Source organism: Capricornis sumatraensis, chromosome 2, assembly GCF_032405125.1.
Source record: "Capricornis sumatraensis isolate serow.1 chromosome 2, serow.2, whole genome shotgun sequence".
Taxonomy (NCBI): Eukaryota; Metazoa; Chordata; class Mammalia; order Artiodactyla; family Bovidae; genus Capricornis; species Capricornis sumatraensis.
Window position 1 is genome coordinate 68742470 of NC_091070.1, and position 14633 is coordinate 68757102.

The following is a 14633-nucleotide window of genomic DNA, read 5'->3' on the forward strand; positions in this document are numbered from 1 at the left end:
TTTTTACTTGACTCTTTCCCAAGTCCCCACTGAACTGAAAGAATAAAACTAAATAAGATTAAACAATTGTCTTCACCCTCCATTGTGTGTGTGTGAAGCTGCTCAGTCGTGTCCGACTCTTTGCGACCCCGTGGACTGTAGCCCGTCAGGCTCCTCTCTCCATGGGATTCTCCGAGGAAGAATACTGGAGTGGATTGCCATTTCCTTCTCCAGGGGATTTTCCCAACCCAGGGATCGAACCTGGGTCTCCTGCAATGCAGGCAGACACTTTATCCTCTGGGCCCCCAGGGAAGCCCTCCATTGGGTCTGCATAATTTGGAGAGTGGTTCATACAATTCTGATGAAATCAATCTCAGTGACTTAAGAATTTAACAGCCATGAACTTTTGTTAACTGACTTACACAACAATATGCACGTAACACAAAAACCATTTCGAAACACAAGAATATCCAAATACATAATGACAGCTGTGGATTTTTAACCTTTAAGTTGAAACACACACACACACACACACACAGGATATATACGATTTGATTAATTTAATAAATGAGATTAAATTTTATAAAGTCAAACTTTTACATTAAAAAAAAAATTCAAGTCTTTCAAAAAGCTATGGATATTGGAATGAGGAAAGGTATCAAATCAGTAACTAAATCTACCTCAAGAAACTCGAAAAAGAAGAGCAAAATAAATCCAAAGCAAGCTGAAGGAAGAAAATACCAAAGGAAAAAAATCAACAGAAATAGAAACTGCAAATAGATGGGAGGAAAAAAAAAAAAAGCTGATCTAAAAAAAAGAAAGAAAAGAAAAAGCAAAACTAATAAATCGCTAGTAAGATTGACAAGCTAAAAATAAAGATACAGATCACCAATTTTAGGAATGAAACATGGGTTGCTGCTAAGATCCTGTAGCCTTTCAAAGAGCACTTGAGAAGATGGTTATTTTGAGACATTAGTCTGCCATCTTCTCCGTCAGCTAGCTTTCCGACTTAGTTGTATTCCTTGCCCCAAAAAAGAAAAAAAAAAAAAAAAAAAAAGAGTACTTGAGATACTAAAAACACCTTTACACTCAAATTAGACAGCTTGGAAGCGGACCAATTCTTTGAAAATCACATTATTATCAAAACTCAACCAAGATAAAAAAGATGAACCTAAATAGTCCTATCAGCCTTAAAGAAACTGAATTTGTAATTTAAAAGCTTGCAAAGAGACTTTTCTTGGGAATTCCCTGGCTGCCTAGTTATTAGGATTTCATACATTCACTGCCAAGGGCCTAGGTTCAATTCCTGGTTGGGGAACTAAGATCCGAAAAGTTGCAGAGAGTGGCCAAAAGAGAGAGAGAGAGAGATCTCTATACACTGAGACGGTTTCAGTGGAGAATTCTACCAAATATTTTCAGAGGAACTAACATCAATTTTACACAAACTCTTTCAGAAAACAGAAGAGGAAGGAATACTACACAATTCATTTTATGAGGCCACCAGTACCTTGATACCAACACCACACAAAGATAGTAATACCAAAAGAAAGAATATTACAGACCAGTACCTCTTAAGAACTTAAATATAAAACTCCTCCAAAAAGTAGCAGCAAATCAAACCCAGTAACATATAAAAAGATTATACACCATGATCTAGTAGGATTTATTCCAGAAATACAAGGCTGAGTCAACACTGAAAAAGAAAAAAGTGCAATCAATGGTATCAACAAGTTGAAGATGTGAACATAATCAACTGACATGGAAAACTCATCTGACTAATTCCGAAATCCATCCATGATAAAAATTATCAGCAATTCAATAAAAATCATCCATAACAAACTCTATAGCTAATATCATACTCAAGAGTGAACTGTTTCTGCTAAGATCTAAAAGAGGCAAGAATGTCCACTATGACCATTCTTATTCAACACAGAATTTAAAGTTCTAGCCACTGTAATCAGGAAAGAAAAAGAAATAAAAGGCATACAGATGGAAAAGGAAGAATTAAAGCTCCTCATACTTATAGATGACAACAATGGCCTATGTTAGAAAACCCCAAGGAATCTACCAAAACACCTCACAGTTCAGCAAGACCGATGAAGTGAATTTCTGTTCACACAAAATGAGCATGCACTAACCAAAACTATAAACACAACAGTATATAAAATTGCTCCATGGAAAAGCAAACACTCAGGTATACACTTAACAAAATGTATCTTTAGGATCTATACATTGAAAATTACAAAGTGCTAATGAAATTGAAAGACCTGAACTGGAGACAAATCACACTCATAGATTGGAAGATTCAACACAATAAAGATGTCAGTTCTCCCAAAACTGACCACAGGTTTAATACAATTCCTATCAAAATCCAGTAAACAATTTTGTAGACAATGACAATTTCATTCTATGCCCACTATTATGGCTTACAATACAGCTAGAGTAAAACAGTGTGTGATTCCTATAGAGGGACAGAGTAATGGAAAAAAATGGAGAACCTACAAAAAAACTCTCAGCTGATTTTTAATAAGAGCTGTTGTTCAGTTGCTCATTCATGTCTGACTCTTTGTTACCCCAAAGACTGCAGCACACCAGGCTTCCCTGTCCTTCACCATCTCCTACCGTTTACTCAAACTCATGTTCATTGAGTCGGTGATGCCATCCAATCATCTGATCCTCTGTCATCCCATTCCCCTCCTGCCTTCAATCTTTCCCAGCATCAGGGTCTTTTCTAATGTGTCAGTTTTTTGCATCAGGTGGCCAAAGTATTGGAGCTTCAGCTTTAGCATCAGTCCTTCCTATGAATGTTCAAGGTCAATTTCTATTAGGATTGACTGGTTTGATGTCCTTGCAGTCCAAGGACTCTCAAGAGTCTGCTCCAACACCACAGATCAATTCTTCAGTGCTCAGCTTTCTTTATAGTCCAACTCTCACATCCATACATGACTACTGGAAAAACCATAGCTTCTACTAGATCAATCTTTGTTGGCAAAATAATGTCACTGCTTTTTAATATGCTGTCTAGGTTGGTCATAACTTTTCTTCCAAGGAGCAAGCATCTTTTAATTTCATGGCTGCAAGTCATCATCTGCAGTGATTTCAGAGCTCAAAAAAATGAAGTCTTTCACTGTTTTCCCATCTGTTTGCCATGAAGTAATGGGACCAGATGCCATGATCATCATTTTTTTTATTCTGGAGTTTTAAGCCAGCTTTTTCTCTCTCCTTTTTCACCTTCATCAAAAGGCTCTTTAGTTCCTCTTCACCTTCTTCCATAAGAGTGGTGTCATCTGCATATATGAGGTTATTGATATTTCTCCCAGCAACCTAATTTCAGCTTGTGCTTCATCCAGCTCAGTGTTTCACATGATGTACTCTGCATACAAGGTAAAAAAGCATGATGACAGTATACAGACTTGACATACTCCTTTCCCAATTTGGAACCAGTCTGCTGTTTCAAGTCCAGTTCTAACTGTTTCTTCTTGAACTGCATACAGATATCTCAGGAGGCAAGTAAGGTGATTTGCTATTTCTATCTCTTTAAGAATTTTTTATAGTCTGTTGTGATCCACAGAGTCAAAGGCTTTAGTGTAGTCAATAAAACAGAAGTAGATGTTTTTCTGGAATTCTCTTGCTTTTGTGATGATCCAATGGATATTGGCTATTTGATCTCTGGTTGCTCTAACTTTGCTAAATTCAGAACATCTGGAAGTTCATGATTCACATACTGTTGAAGCCTCGCTTTGAGAATTTTGAGCATTATTTTGTTAGCATGTGAGATGAGTGCAATTGTGCGGTAGTTTGAGCATTCTTTGGCATTGCCTTTCTTTGAGACTGGAATGAAAACTGACCTTTTCCAGTCCTGTGTCCACTGCTGAATATTCCAAATCTGCTGGCATATTCACTGCAGCACCTCCACAGCATCATCTTTTAGGATTTGAAACAGCTCAACTGGAATTTCATCACCTCCACTAGCTTTGTTCTTAGTGATGCTTCCTAAGACCCACTTGACTTCGCATTCCAGGATGTCTGGCTCTAGGTGAGTGATCACACCATCATGGTTATCTGGGTCATGAAGATCTTTTTCGTATAGTTCTTCTGTGTATTCTTGCCATCTCTTCTTAATATCTTCTGTTTCTGTTAGGTTCATACCATTTCTATCCTTTATTGTTCCCACCTTGGATGAAATGTTCCCTTGGTATCTCTAATTCGCTTTAAGAGATCTCTAGTCTTTCCCATCCTATTATTTCTTCACACTGATCACTTAGGAAGGCTTTCTCATCTCTCCTTGCTATTCTTTGGAACTCTGCAACTCTGCATTCAGATGGATGTATCTTCACTTTTCTCCTTTGCCTTTCACTTCTCTTCTTTTCATAGCTATTTGTAAGGCCTCCTCAGACAACCATTTTGCCATGATGCATTTCTTTTTCTTGGGGATGGTTTTGATCACCACCTCCTGTATAGTGTTACGAACCTCTGTCCATAGTTCTTCAGGAACTCTGTCTGTCAGATTTAATGTTTTGAATCTATTTGTCACTTCCACTGTATAATCATAAAGGATTTTATTTAGGTCATACCTGAATGATCTAGCGGTTTTCCCTGCTGCTACTAAGTTGCTTCAGTTGTGTCCGACTCTGTGCGACCCCACAGATGGGAGCCCACCAGGCTCCACAGTCCCTGGGATTCTCCAGGCAAGAACATTGGAGTGGGTTGCCATTTCCTTCTCTAGTACATGAAAGTGAAGAGTGAAAATGAAGTCGCTCAGTCATGTCCAACTCCTAGCGACCCCATGGACTGCAGCCTACCAGGCTCCTCCATCCATGGGATTTTCCAGGCAAGAGTACTGGAGTGGGGTGCCATCGCCTTCTCCAGAGGTTTTCCCTACTTTCTTCAATTTAAGTCTGACTTTTGCAATAAGGAATTCATGATCTGAACCACAGTCAACTCCCAGTCTTGCTTTTGCTGACTGTATAGAGCTTCTCCATCTACAGCTACAAAGAATATAATCAATCTGATTTTGGTATTGACCATCTGGTAATGTCCACGTATAGAGTCTTCTCTTGAGTTGTTGGAAATGGGTGTTTGCTCTAACCAGTGCATTCTCTTGGCAAAACTCTGTAAGCCTTTGCCCTGCTTCATTCTGTCCTCCAAGGACAAACTTGACATTCATTCCAGATATCTCTTGAGTTCCTAATTTTGCATTCCAGTCCCGTATGATAAAAAGGACGTCTTTTTTTTTTTTTTTTTTGGTGTTAGCTCTAGAAGGTCTTGTAGTTCTTCATAGTAAAAGAGCACAAAAGTAATTTAATAGATGAACAAGCAGTGGTCTTGGAAAAAAGTTGGGCATTCATAGGCAAAAGAAATGAAAACTGACTTAACCATCATATATAAAAAATTACTTAAAATGGACTATAGCCTTAAATATGAAATGTAAAATTTTAAAACTTAAAATAGTATAAATCTTCAGGGACCCAGGGTAAGGAAATGCATTCTCTAATGTGACTCCAAAAACACAATTCATGAAAGGAAAAACAGATACACTGAACTTCATCAATTTAAACTTCGCTCTACAAAATATTCCATGAAGATTAAAAAGACAATCTATAGACTGGGAGAAAATATTTGCAAATCATATATCCTGATAAAGGATTTTATCTGGAAAATAAAAAGAGAAACTTTGAAACACAGCAGCAAAAAAACAAACAATCCAATGAGAAAACAGGAAAAGGACACAAAGAGATATTTCACCAAAGAAAATACAAATAAGTACACAGAAAGATATTCAATCCTAACCATTATGGAAATGCAAATTAAAACTACAATGAGCGACCACTATGCACCTATCAACACAACTGAAAAACACTGACTATACAAAATGACTGTTGGACATGACTGAGTGCACATTCATTTACACACGTTCAGTTCAGTCGCTCAGTCGTGTCTGACTCTTTGCGACCCCATAAATCGCAGCACGCCAGGCCTCCCTGTCCATCACCAACTCCCGGAGTTCACTCAGACTCACATCTATTGAGTCAGTGATGCCATCCAGCCATCTCATCCTCTGTCGTCCCCTTCTCCTCCTGCCCCCAATTCCTCTCAGCGTCAGAGTCTTTTCCAATGAGTCAACTCTTTGCATGAGGTGGCCAAAGTACTAGAGTTTCAGCTTTAGTATCATTCCATCCAAAGAAATCCCACAGCTGATCTTTAGAATGGACTGGTTGGATCTCCTTGCAGTCCAAAGGACTCTCAAAGAGTCTTCTCCAACACCACAGTTCAAAAGCATCAATTCTTTGGCGCTCAGCTTTCTGCACAGTCCAACTCTCACATCAATACATGACTACTGGAAAAGCCATAGCCTTGACTAGACGGACCTTTGTTGGCAAAGTAACGTCTCTGCTTTTCAGTATGCTATCTAGGTTGGTCATGACTTTCCTTCCAAGGAGTAAGCGTCTTTTAATTTCATGGCTGCAGTCACCATCTGCAGTGATTTTGAAGCCCCAAAAAATAAAGTCTGACACTGTTTCCACTGTTTCCCCATCTATTTCCCACGAAGTGATGGGACCAGATGCCCGATCTTCATTTTCTGAATGTTAGCCATTGTAATAGCTTAATGGCAATGAGAATGTAATGGAAAGAATGTGAAATATATCACAATCAGGTATAATAGGAAAAGATGAAGCCAAGATAATCATGAACCTCACTGACTAGATCAACCAATATAAATCAATAACTAAAGAGTGAAATGATGTTAATTCAAAACAAATAATACAGGAAGTAAACGAAAAAATGGCGTCACTGATTCAAATGACATTAGTTTGAGCAAACTCCAGGAGACAATTCAGGGCAGGGATGCCTGGTATGCTGCAGTCCATGGGACTGCAAAGAATCAAACATGACTGAGCGACTGAACAACAACAATATGCAGGTTATTTTCAAATACCTTTTAATACTGATTTCTAACATAATTCCACAGTGATAAAGAGAATAGACTCTGTATGATCTTTTGACCATGAAATTTTTGCACCTTGTTTTACATCCCTGGATATGTTCCAGTGTCTTCTGCTTTATAGTCTATGGGAACTTGAATAGAATTTGCATCCTATTAAATGAATATTTTAGAAATCTTAATTATGTTGAATTGGTTCTGTGTTTTTTAGGTCTACTATATCCTTCTACTTTTCTGTTCACTCTACTAACTTTTGAAAGTTTGATAACAAAACTTCAACTGAAAATCTTATTTATCTACTTAAAAAAAGAATTGTAGTATATAGTAGAATTGTATCCATTAATAACTCTGTTCTGTATTTTCCAAGTCTCTGGTAAATGTGTTATCATACTTTCATAATTTAAAAAACAAATATGAAAAAAATGAAAAAAATTAAGAGGAAGTATAGTGTCATCTGTAAAGAGAGTGCTGAAGTGCTAAGCTGATGTTTTCTAAAAAGAGGAAATAAAAGCAACCAGGAAGGTAATATGAGAATATTCTAAAATTTAAATTTTCAGGAAACCATACAGAGTGTGTACTAATTTTTTGCTCCCAAAGAAAGAGAATAGAAATACAGCAGGCACATTTCTTCCTCTTCAAAGAATATCGATAATACTCAGGAATGAACTATTACCAAACTGCAATGAGGTCACAAAATTCATCATTGTACAAAAAATTAGCCGTACAATTTATTATCTTTTTCAATGGACTGACCCTAAAATGAATAGGTTATTCTAAACTAAATGAATATCATTATTAGCATTTCTTTCTATTACAACCCTTCAAAGCAAAACTGGTCTGCCCAAGAAGCTCCTTCCAACTCAAATTTCGTATTTGTCCATCTGTGATTCACCTGTGACAATAAAACAGAAATTGTTCCTGACATTATTATTTCCTCAAGACTAGCAAGATGGAGGGAGAAGGAAATGGCAACCCACCAGTATTCTTGCCTAGAGAATCTGTGGACAGAAGAGCCCGGTGGGCTGCTGTCCATAGTGTCACACAGAGCGGGACACGACTGAAGCAACTTAGCGTGGATGCATGCATTGGAGAAGGAAATGGCAACCCACTCCAGTATTCTTGCCTGGAGAATCCCAGGGACAGAGGAGCCTGGTGGGCTGCCATCTATGGGGTCGCACAGAGTTGGATACGACTGAGACGACTTAGCAGCAGCAAGATGGATATCCACATTCTCCATTCCAGATAAAACTTGCAATATGCTATCTTTCATAGTTATTTAGTTAATGGAAAAAAGGGGATAACATTTTCCCTAAGTTCAATGTATGCTTTTAGTGAACTATGAGTAATTCAGTAAGGCAATATCACAGAAATGTTGCCTTTGGGAAACAAGCAGATAGATTCAAAGAAGTAAGGGTCAGATTATACAAGTTTATCATGGTGAAATTAAGGAGATGAAATTGTCTCTGGAAAACTGAGGGGAACTACTAAAGGAATTATCAGACACAAGCTTTAGAAAGTTCAGTATTGTAAGCAATATAAAAGTTAGAAAGAGGTAAAACTGTGCTTTGAAAAAATAATAGAAGCCTTTTCTGAACTGAGGTTTCTGTCTTCATTCATTTACATATCCCCAGTGCCTAGAACAGTGATATCTAGCAAATAGATGCTCAATAAATATTACACGAAAGACTCATCTTTAAATACTGAACTTTCCCTTTTAGTGATGTGGATTCAGTGATATTCCTTTAGTGTAAGGTAAGATTAAAACTCAGCAACATATTGTCCACTGAAATATGTATAAATGGGTGGTTTAAATGATTTACAAGGAAAATTCAGATGGGATTTCAAAAGAAATAAAAGATACTAAAGTCAGAAGAAATCTAGTGAAATGGGACACATGGATAATACAGTAAGCATGAAATTGTACAGAAAAGAGTGGGAAATAAAACAGAAATGACATGAAACCACAAAATTCCTCATATGGAAAAATTCTGGTAACAAGCAGATCCAGAAGAGTAACCTGATGAAATGAAGACCAGAAGTAAAGTAAAGCAGCCAAGAAATGATGCTGAGGGTCCAATGTGGGAAAGCTGGCATTGAGAGGGTCAATTTCTAAGATCCATAGATGAAAATAAAAGCTAAAGGATGGTGTTGTGAATGGTACAGTGATTATCAATAAAAAATTTAAGTGTGTGGGTTATATAGAACTTTCTGTCAGGAGAAAAAGGAACAAAATGCTGATACTACCTCTACGCCCAGCCCACTCATTTCCCTAACTCTCTAGTATTATGGTGAATAGGAGAACCGGTCTCTTTTGAGAGAGAGCTGCTGAGTCCTAAGGGGAGAGCTAATTAATGGAATTGGTTTTTAGAGGGGGAAGAGTACTGTGAAGGGCTGAAGTTTCACAATGGAAAAATTCACAGTTGGCCCAGTGGAAAAAGCTAGGTAGTAAACTGTTATTCTGTACTTTTATAAAGTTCAATCCAAGGTACAAAGATGTTTCCATGTTCTTTTGGGGCTTTCCATGGTGGTAAGGAGAATGAGTCTCATTTTTAATAAAGCTACTGCTATGTTATAATCACTTTACTCTTTTTTCTAAAACACAAATACTCTAATTTTGCTTTAGGCTGTAATAACTGTAAGAAACTCCATTTTTAAAAAGTTCAAAAGTTTTGGACTTCCCTGGTAGTCCAGTGGTTAAGAATCTGCCTGCCAATGCAGGGAACATTGGTTTGATCCCTGGTTGAGAAAGATTCCATATGCACAACTATTGAGCCTGGGTTCTACAGCCTGTGAGCCGCAAACCCTTGAGCCCACACTCTGCGACAAGAGAGGCCATCGCATGATAAGCCTGCATATGATAATTAAAGAGGAGCCCCTGCTCCTTGCAACTGGAGAAAGCCCATGCACAGCAACAAAGACCCAGTGCAACAGGAACAAAAATATTTTAAAATGTACCATTTTAAACAATATAACTATTATCTCACGTGTGTGTGTTGTGTGTTCAATCACTTCAGTTGTGTCCAACTCTTTGCGACCCTATGGACTGCAGCCTGCCCACAGGAATCCTCTGTCCATGGGAATCTCCAGTCAAGAATACTGGAGTGAGTTGCCATTCCCTTCACCAGGGGATCTTCCCGACGCAGGCGTCTCTTACATCTCCTGCATTAGCAGGCAGGTTCTTTACCACTAGTGCCACATTTCATAGGCATTTTAATTTTTATAAACCACTTTTTATACACAACCTAATTATTAATCAAAAAAATTACTTAATCTCCTCGGCAACTTTCTAAACTTGATGTTTTCTGTTTTTTCTTTCTTCAACTTATTATAAATTCTAAGTTTATAATAATAGCTATCTTCTAATTTACTTTAACATTGCACCGTGAATTCTTCCATTTTCCACAGAACATCTTAAGTAATCCAGGGGTTGTAGAGTCTGATTGTATCTTTCTACATAGCCTACTTCACTTTCATCATCTCTTGGCACAGTGTGCTTTAAAAAGCACAATAACATTAATTAGTGAATTTATAGTATTTTACTGTCCTACTACAAAAGGTTAAGAATGGCTAATTTAGATCCCCAAAGTTACTTAAAATTTTGTTTAGCAGGAAATATTTTAGCAAAATTTTTATATCATTACTGAAAGTTTACAATAAACTTTATAAGTATAGTTTACTTATAAAGACTTTAAAATGTGCTATAATTTAATGTTTTAGATTTTCTAATCACATACAATTCAACTAAAAATGGTCAAATAATTTAACCTATATATATTGTAAGTTGATAAAATGCCAGTCTATAAAATAAAAATGTCACACTAATAGAGAAGAGCAACTACGTAAAAATGAATACAAAAGAGTTTCTATCATGGGGAATCTAAAGCTCCATAGTAAAGATCTATACAAATTAACAGTTAAGTTTTAGTTGGCATTTAAGGGAGAAATCAAAGCTATAAAGATTTAGAAGGAAACACAGGATAAAACTCATACATATCAAGAAAAGGGTTCTGAGAATCTATGCTTGTCAGAGACCATTCTATATATCTATCTCCAAGTGTCTGGGAGAAAGATAGTACTTTCATTATCTTGGGCTACACCATCAAAGCCTAGTGTTTTTTAAAATTTCTCTGAATTACCAACAAAGTATGAAAGCCAATTACATAAAGCAGTGCTTTCTAACTTTTTCCTCAGGCGTACTCAGAAAAACAACAATTATAAGGCAATCAGGAAAGAGGAGGAACCTCAGTGGTTAAGAGGTAACCAGCCTGGGCAGCTCCTGCCACTTGTATCTATTCATGGCATACAGCTTGGGAAGCTCTAATGTAGATCATCAAAAGGTCAACTTGGAAATAAACTCACAAAAACAAGCAAGTTATAGGCAAGCATCATAGGAAATAATTTCAGTTCACTCTGAATAAATGACTGAATGAGTACCAAGCCAATTATACAAAATGTCACCTTTCTGGAAAAATCCGCATCAGCTTTCTCTTGATTTGTGCTCCTTTTCTTATTAAAACAAAACAAACAAACAAAAAAGAGTGAAATATAACCCTCTGGGAAGCATAACAGGACATTTTTAGAACAAGTACTATAAACCTAAGACTAGAAAAACTTTCTACCAAATACTTCTTTCACTCTTCAGAAAAGTTATCTTTCATCTTCACCACTGTTACCAGTATTTTGACTATTATAAGCCCTCTTTAAAATATCTAGTGTTTATTAGCTATGCCAGTGGCTATAGGCACTTCATTAATAGTTATCTATTCTTTCTTAAAGGGCATAAGTTTTTTCCTGAGGTATGAGGGGCAGGTATCTTACTTTATTTCTAGAATTCATCCAAGGTAGAGGATTCTAAGATGTTACCAACAGACAAAATGAACAGAGAACAGAGTTTTTTAGCAGTATCTTTTAAATGATTATTACACAGGAACAGTATTAAAATGCAGTTTATCATCAAGAAGGATTTTAAAGAAAACTATCATTAACTTGGGAAGACTTTGCAAACTTATGGATTCAACCATCACAGTGAACATCTTTTTTATATTACTAGAACCCAGAAAAATGGATTAAAATAAAACCAACTGGCAAAAATATCCATAGAAATGGACATTAATGACCTCAAAATGTAGTGAAAACGAATACATACTTCAATTCTATAACTGCTTCAGAAGTATCTTAGAAGTGTATTATGCAGCAGAGGGGGCCAATTAATCTCCTTATATCAATGTCACTGTCCCATTTGTCTTGAGACTTCACAAAACTGCTATCTTCAGTTTATAGCCATGTATTATTGCTCTGCCTTTGATCATACGATTTGAGCATACAATTCAAATGCTTTATTATAGCTATTTCCTACAGAAATAAGGCAATCCTACACAGAGATACATTTATCATTCCTATTTCACAAATAGTAAGGTTTCTCAAGGAGAAACGGCTAACTGAAACAGCTAGGATTCCTAGGTCAGTGTTTCCATCAAAAGGACCTATCTTCTTGTTAGTTTATTATTTTACACCTTAGGATTACATTAAAGGCACTTTTTAATGTCTCATCACAGAAAGTAAGTTTGGATTATGTCCAAATCCCAGGCTTATTCTAAGCTTTATGTCAAAAATCACACTCTGAGCAACCACCTGAAACATCAATCTGAGCTTATTCTCTGACTAGCTTTCACTCCTAGCGATGCAGATTTGGTTCCTTATTTAATTATCTTCAAGTAAACTGTCCACATTCATTAATATGGCCAATACAGTAGTCCCTTGGTATCCATAGGGGACTGGTTCCAGTATCTGCCTTGTCTGTTTGGCCCCTGCTGACACCGAAATCTGCAGATGTTGAAGTTCTTTCACATAATGGCATTGAATTTGCATATAACCATATGCATCCCATCTCCCATATATTTTAAATGATTCACCAAATTATTGGTAATACCAAATACAAAGTAAATGCTATGTAAATAGTTGGCAGCACAAGACAAATTCAGGTTCCACTTTTTGGAATCTTTTTCCAAACATTTTCCATCTGTGGTTGTTTGAATCCACAGATGTGAAACCTATGGATATATAGGGCTGACTGGGTTGTTTCATTTTGATTTTTTTCTTTATCTATTTCATATCTAGGTCATCATTCCATGTTTTTATGCTTTCTCAGCAAGATGTTTTTCTCTAATTCTTTCTCCACCTTTGATATCTTGCTTCTCTTTTTCCATCTTTACTATTAAGAAATGCCTTTGTAAAAAAAAAAAAGAAAGAAATGCCTTTGTGTGCTGCATACTAAGTCACTTTAGTCGTGTCTGACTTCACTATCCTATGAACTGTAGCCCATCAGGTTCCTCTCTCCATGGGGTTCTCCAGACAAGAATACTGGAGTGGGCTGCCATGCCCTCGTCCAGAGGATCTTTCTGACCCAGGTTCGAACCCACATCTCTTACATCTCCTGCACTGGCAGGTGGGCTCTTTAACCACTTAGACTGTGACTGTTTTACTCAGTTTCTAAAATCTACAACTTCTCCAACAACACTTCCCAGTCATCAATAGCTCGGACAAAAAGCATTACATGCAAGTACAGGCCACCATGGGCTCTTTCTTAGAAGTCTACAGGCTATATTCTAAATAAGCATTAGTATATGCTGGCCACTGTGTTATCCAAGGTCAGAACCACATTTAAATATTTACACTTTGAGAGATGACATGTTAAAACTTTTTTATATATACTTCTGACTTCAACTGGGGTTTCTTATAAGCCTAAAACCACATTCTGATTAACTGAGATACACCATCAGAAGGGAATCCTAAATTCGTAAAAAATTTAGAGTTAAAAGTCTTTCAAGATGATTTAGGGAAGTCATTAAATCAGATTTAACTGAGACAGAAACTGGAGCACAGACAAGTTAGCTAACCTTTTAAATTACTGAAATAATTCAGGAGTAAAAAATATGCAGAAACCAAGAATCAAAATTAAAAGTAGATTTATTCAAAATATTTATATATGAGAATTATTCAAAACTTAAAACACATTTTCCACAGAAATATTATAGATGCTGAATGAGCCCACAAAGCAGTCTACAAATATATATTAATAGTTAAAGGGAATTCTAGCTATTTTCAAGAGCCTTGGAAATTCTGAGCACTTTATTCTCATTTTCTAAGTTCTGGTTGATGCAGGAATGACATTAACATTTCTTAGCTTTTCAGATATGATTGTTTTTCGGCTCATAAATGAAATAAAGGAGAAACAGTTTTCTACACTAATTAAGAGAGCAGATGCCTAACATTACCAAAGGTTGGATTCAAAATTTAAAACATATGAATTTAAGGAAACACTTATCTGTGTGGAAGATAGTAGACCTATAACCTAGGATGGCCACCTACTAGTCACATGATGAGCCTAGGTTGATAGGGGATGAAGGGAGCAAGAATCTGAGAACACAAGAGTCTAGAGTAGGGGCCAGATATCTACAGCTACTCAACTCTATCACTGCAGTGTGAAAGCAGCCACAGACAAAACGTTAACAAATGAGCTTGGCGGCTGCTGCTGCTAAGTCGTTTCAGTCGTGTCTGACTCTATGTGACCCCATGAGACGGCAGCCCACTAGGCTGCCCACGTCCCTGGGATTCTCCAGGCAAGAACACTGGAGTGGGTTGCCATTTCCTTCTCCAATGTATGAAAGTGAAAAGTGAAAGGGAAGTCGCTCAGTCTATGTTTCAATTAAAT

At 36.9% G+C, this 14633-nt stretch overlaps 1 protein-coding gene across 1 annotated transcript in view; it reads right to left on the reverse strand.

The window, feature by feature from the left end:
• SPRED1 (sprouty related EVH1 domain containing 1) overlaps positions 1 to 14633 on the reverse strand; it is a 118772-nt gene that overhangs the window by 42259 nt on the left and 61880 nt on the right. The window lies entirely within an intron of this gene.